We start from the raw sequence: 6,265 nt of genomic DNA, 5'->3' as shown, positions 1-6,265 counted from the left end.
TTGGAATATTGCGGGAAACCTGCTGACCGTCGCATATCATATAAATACCGTGCACGTAAAATATCAACAAACGTGGGTCGTGACTCGTTAGTGGTTTTTACTGTGCGCGCCTCCAAGTGGCGCCTGCCGCTACGTTAGCCAGCATGCGCGCAAGCGCGTAGGGCCGTTTGTGATGAACGCGCAGCCTCATCTCTTTGCTTGCCTGCGCTTTGCTGTCCTCTGCTGTTCGGTCGTTGATGATGCTGAACGAGAGAGAGCGCGGCGCTCGTACATTTTTATGAGACACCACCGTCCACCGCAATTCTGAGTCGTAGGCTATAGAACAGGAAACGCACTGGAAATGTAACGATGGATAGATAATCTCGATCGTTTGGCATTGCTCGGACAGCAATAACGAACGACAGCTGACAGACAGCGTGCGAAATTTGTCAAAGGTGAGACTGAGCGCAGTAATGATTCACGAAGGAAATATCCTGACTACTTATCCTCCTCATCTGATGCTGATGATGGTGCTATAAACGCAACCTGCGTGATTTTCCTACTGGTAAGGCTAATAGATGCATCATTCTAATTTAAATAGCCTATAGAATGCAGAAGGCACATCTAAATTAGGATACTACACATTTATGAAGGCAGATATTTAGGATAAATTATCACATAGCATCTCAATATGAATATTTCTTTAAGATACATCGCACGCACCAATTCATATTGTGGAAACAAGGTAAATAGGGGACTTAAAGCAGTAAATGGCCACGTCGGTCGAGCGGTTCCTTCAAGATCTGAGACGCATAAAGTAGTGTAAAGCTAAACGGTTCGTCACAGAGAGCGTTTGAGCAGCTACACAGAGACGGAAGTGGGTGATGTTTAGACATTCGAGCCCTAAAGCTGCCACTGCAGTGGCCTAGTCCTCCTTTTGACTCACGTAAAAGGATGTTGTCATTATTAGCTACCTACTCGACAAGGTGCGGTGAATACTGCACCTTTAATAATCGCCCTTTTAAACATTTAAATCACATTCAGACATCCAGTATATTTTTCCATAGCTTGAAGAATCACTAGGTTATTCGACGACATAATTTACACGTAGCTACTAGTTATTATATTAGTGTTTGTACGAGGATGCTCTTATAGAGGCTGATGCGCTAGAGTTCAATAATTCCCAAAAGGAACCCGTGAAATGACATAATGCTTGGCAATAGGCCTACTATCATCCCTGTATTTGCATTTTGTTTATGTTGACCTTATTATTAAAAACGCCTATAGGCCTAATAATGCAGCTTTAAATAGCTTCTTAGGCCTTTTGGCTTATGATGATTGGTGATCATAATCATCACCACTGCATATTTTACGTTTCTCTTTTACCCATATGATGCCTTGGTAGTCCATTCTTATTTACAGTAAACTGTAGTTTAAGCCAATATATCTGTAAATTGAATTGAATTGTATTCGATGAACGTGTACCTGCAGGCCCGTCACCAGGGAACTCCGAAGCTATTCATTATCCACCATATAATACCTAGAGTTCATTAGACATATTGACTTTTAATGTCTATAGGTCCAATGTAAATAGCCTTTCCATGGTTTATCAAACTATAATGTCAGCAACTCAGGACCAAATCTTGCATATTATGTTACTGCTGTCCACGAGAGACCAATCAAGCTCTGATATCTTCTTATGGTACGTTCAGTTTCGCAATGGGCAATCTAAGATGGACATTTTCCTCAATATCAATAGAATGTATTTGTTTAGGGTAACCACTTCCTCATTTCCGGTCATAGTTGCCTACATATATGAATAGCTCAGGCAAGCTTACAGTAGGCCTACTTCATAGTTGAATGTTACAGAGGGCCATTGTAGAATTATTTTCTGACTTGCTTCTGTTAGTTTCCCTCCTGAGCTCAGCTTGTGTTTTCTAGCATTCTACATCCTGTTTACTACATATCATAATCATGTAATAACCCTTTATTACACAAGAACAACATTATAGTATTATCACAACAATATTAGAATAAAGAGTAGGGAAACTATCAGGAATATATATATATATATATATATATATATATATATATATATATATATATATATATATATATATATATATAATGTATACTGAGCCAAAATATAAATGCAACATTCAATAATGTCAACGATTTTACTGAGTTTACATTTCATATAAGGAAATCAGTCAACTGAAATAAATTCATTAGGCCCTAATCTATTGATATCACATGACTGGGTAGGGGCGCAGCCATGGGTGGACCTGGGAGGTCATAGGCCCAACCACTTGGGAGCCAGACCCATCCACTGGGGAGCCAGGCCCAGCCAATAAAAATTTGTTTTTTCCCTCAAAAGGGCTAGATTACAGACAAAAATACAACTCAGTTTCCTCAGCTGTCCTGGTGGCTGGTAGGTGAAGAAGCCAGATGTGTAGGTCCTGGACTGGCGTGGTTACACATGGACTGTGGTTGTGAGGCCAGTTGGACGTACTGCCAAATTCTCTAAATAACATTGGAGGTGGCTTATGATAGAGAAATTAACATTACATTCTCTGGCAATAGCTATGGTGGACATTACTGCAGTCAACATGCCAATTGCACACTCCCTCAAAACATGAGACATCTATGGCATTGTGTTGTGTGACAAAACCGCACATTTTAGAGTGGCCTTTTATTTGCCCCAGCACAAGGTGCACCTGTGTAATGATACAGCTGTTTAATCAGCTTCTTGATATGCCACACGTGTCAGGCTTATATTGGCAAAGTAAAAATGCTAATTAACAGGGATGTAAAACAGATTTTTGCACAACATTTGAGAGAAATACACTTTTTGGGTGTATTGAACATTTCTGGAAAAATTTATTTTAGCTCATGAAACATGGGACCAACACTTTACATGTTGTGTTTATATTTTCGTCTAGTATACAGTAAAAGTCCAAAGTTTGGACACACCTACTCAGTCAACAGTGTTTTAATTCAACATTTTTTTTTTTGTACTATTTTCTACATTGTAGAATAACAGCAAAACTATGGAATCATGTAGTAACCAAAAAAGTGTTAAACAAATCAAAATATATTTTATATTTGTGATTCTTCAAAGTAGCCACCCTCTGCCTTGATGACAGCTTTTCACACTCTTGGCATTCTGTCAACCAGCTTCACCTGGAATGCTTTTACAACAGTCTTGAAGGAGTTCCCACATATGCTGAGCACTTGTTGGCTGCTTTTCCTTCACTCTGCGGTCCAACTCATCCCAAACCATTTCAATTGGGTTGAGGTTGGGTGATTGTGGAGGCCAGGTCATCTGATGCAGCACTCCATCACCCTCCTTCTTGGTCAAATAGCCCTTACACAGCCTGGAGGTGTGTTGTGTCATTGTCCTGTTGAAAAACAAAGGATAGCCCCTCTAAGCGCAAACCAGATGGGATGGCGTATCGCTGCAGAATGTTGTGGTAGCCATGCTGGTTAAGTGTGCCTTGAATTTGAAATAAATCACAGACAGTGTCACCAAAAAGCATCATCACACCTCTTCCTCCACGCTTCACGGTCGGAACCACACATGCGGAGATCATCCATTCACCTATTCTGAGTCTCAAAAGAACACTCGGTTGGAACCAAACATTTTCAAATTTGGACTCGTCAGACCAAAGGACAGATTTCCACCGGTCTAATGTCCATTGCTTATGTTTCTTGGCCCAAGCAAGTCTCTTCTTATTATTTGTGTCCTTTAGTAGTGGTTTCTTTGCAGCAATTTGATCATGAAGGCCTGATTCACGCAGTCTCCTCTGAACAGTTGATGTTGAGATGTGTCTGTTACTTGAACTCTGTGAAGCATTTATTTGGGCTGCAATTTCTGAAGCTGGTCACTCTAATTAACTTATCCTCTGAAGCAGAGGTAACTCTGCGTCTTCCTTTCCTGTGGCGGTCCTCATGAGAGCCAGTTTCATCATAGCGCTTGATGGTTTTTGTAACTGCACTTGAGAAATTTTCCAAGTTCTTGACATTTTCCAGATTGACTGACCTTCAGGTCTTAAAGTAATGATGTACTGTTGTTTCTCTTTGCTAATTTGTGCTGTTCTTGCCATAAAATGGACTTGGTCTTCATATTCTGTATACCCAACACTATCATGTCACAACACAACTGATTGGCTCAAACGCATTATGAAGGAAAGATATTCCACACATTAATTTTTAACAAGGCACACCTGTTAATTGAAATCCATTCCAGGTGACTACCTCATGAAGCTGGTTGAGAGAATGCCAAGAGTGTGAAAAGCTGTCATCGAGGCAAAGGGTTGCTACATTGAAGAATCTCCAATATAAATATACATTTTTAAATGTAACACTTTTTTGGTTACTAGATGATTCCATGTGTTATTTCATAGTTTTGTTGTCTTCACTATTATTTCACAATGTGGAAATAGTACAAATAAAGAAAAACCATGGAATGAGTCGGTGTGTCCAAACGTTTCACTGCTACTTTATATATGGCTCTGCAAACCCTTGTTCTCCAGCCACACGAGTGAGGAGGGAGGAATAAAAAAAGCCTGTCAACAGAGTTCCTGAGGGTTCAACCTTGGCTGGCTTCAATGACTACGTCCCAAATGGCACTCTATTCCCTACAATGCACTACTTTTGACCAGGACCCATAGGGCTCAGGTCGAAAGCAGTGCACTATAAAGGGAATAGGGGGCCATTGGGGACACAGCCACTGACTGCTCACACTCAACTGGTCAGCTGATGCAGTTTCCTGGCTTGTCCGTCACCCCATAGCCACAGTGGGCTGCCATGTGATGGTGATACTGTACTGTATAGACCTGGGTTCAAATATTATTCCAAATCATTTCAAATACTTTATATGGGCTTGATTAAGCTTGCCTGGCTTAATAGAACCAATAGAACAGTTCCATCAGTGCAAGCCCCACCCACCTGGCCTTCCAGGCAAGCTCGAGCAAACGCTACAAGTATTTGAAAGATGTCAAATAGTAACATCCTATGAACCCAGGTCTGGTGCCATCCAAGCCTATCATGCCATTCCCCTGGTTTTGGAACCAGTCATTGTATAGCGGTAATGTGTTTTGTGTCCATCATCATTAAGTGTCTCCTCGGTCTGCATCCCTTGCTGGCCGTCGATGTCATTAGTCCACCGGATGCAGTCTTAGCTGAGTGGCGATGTCATGGAGAATTATTATTTGTGGTGTACGTACAGGGTGTGTTTCCTAAATGAAACCCTGCCCTGGTCAAAAGTAGTGCTCTACAAAGGAAATACGGTGCCATTTGGGACACATTCAGAGAGACCGAGCAGGATCACTGAAGTGTTCTCTTGTGCCAGACAGTGAAAGTGCACATATCTCTTTAGAGGAAGAATAACGCAATGTTTTGTAGCGTTCATCAGGTCCTTGAAGGGTTAATGACTAATTTAAAAGTCAAGCCCATTTTGGCTGGAAGGACTGCTTATTTTAACTACTACAGAGCATACCAGAGACTCAGAACATTAATTAAGGAGCCAACTAGCTAACTGACTATGATGTTTCTTCTCTTCACAGGGCAGCAGCAGCTAATGCTTCACTTTGTTTGAAATTCAGCCAGCGACAGGTACATATACCTCTGGGATTTTTATCTTTCATCAGACAAAAACATCTGTAGATTTTTAGTGAGCTTTTGTCTTCAGCTTTATGCATAGACAATGTCTGTTTAAATGTATGGCATGTGTTGTACATGATTGAACATTCCATATATGATGTAAACTTACAGTAGAGGGATCAATGTCTAGAGTACACAGAATCAGTTAGATGAATATGAATATGCATGTCACTTTAAAGATGTGCGATGCAGAAATGGTTCCGCCATTTCCTGGTTGCAAAAATGTGAATAGTTTGCTTAATTTCTGTTTGTGACAAAACAAGCAAGTATAGTGTAGAGAATCATTGTACCATCTAAACCACTGTGAAATATATTTTCAATAACCACAAATATGGTATTTTCAGCTGTTTGAAGCTGGTGTACAAATCCAAAAGGAAAAGAAGCAAAACAAAACTTAAGAATGCAGAGCATAGAAAAAGCTAACATAGAACATACCTACCTCTTTTTAGACTTGCTTTCAATGATAATAAATAGAACACACATTTCGATGTGAATTTGGTTGGGTCTCCCAAGAAGTTACATATTGCAGCTTTAGTGTAAAAAATGTATAGGATGTTTTATTTTCACGTGGCTTTAATGGACCTTGATAATGTATAAAATGATTACAATGAAGTGATTACAA

At 40.3% G+C, this 6,265-nt stretch overlaps 1 protein-coding gene across 37 annotated transcripts in view; it reads left to right on the top strand.

Moving 5' to 3' along the window:
• The first annotated feature begins 169 nt into the window (after nucleotides 1-169).
• dtnbb (dystrobrevin, beta b) overlaps nucleotides 170-6,265 on the top strand; it is a 57,601-nt gene continuing 51,505 nt past the window's right edge. For 26 of the 37 annotated variants that reach the window (XM_090210916.1, XM_090210912.1, XM_090210909.1 and 23 more), the window contains exons 1-2: nucleotides 170-544; nucleotides 5,547-5,595. The gene's annotated coding sequence lies outside the window, so the exon portion shown is untranslated. The remainder of the gene's footprint in view (nucleotides 545-5,546; nucleotides 5,596-6,265) is intronic. The other 11 variants (XM_090210915.1, XM_090210908.1, XM_090210898.1 and 8 more) reach the window with 2 other exon arrangements.

This window comes from Oncorhynchus mykiss, chromosome 19, assembly GCF_057628025.1.
Source record: "Oncorhynchus mykiss isolate SJ-2025 chromosome 19, ASM5762802v1, whole genome shotgun sequence".
NCBI classification, from domain to species: Eukaryota; Metazoa; Chordata; class Actinopteri; order Salmoniformes; family Salmonidae; genus Oncorhynchus; species Oncorhynchus mykiss.
This window is presented reverse-complemented; position numbering and strand designations above follow the sequence as displayed.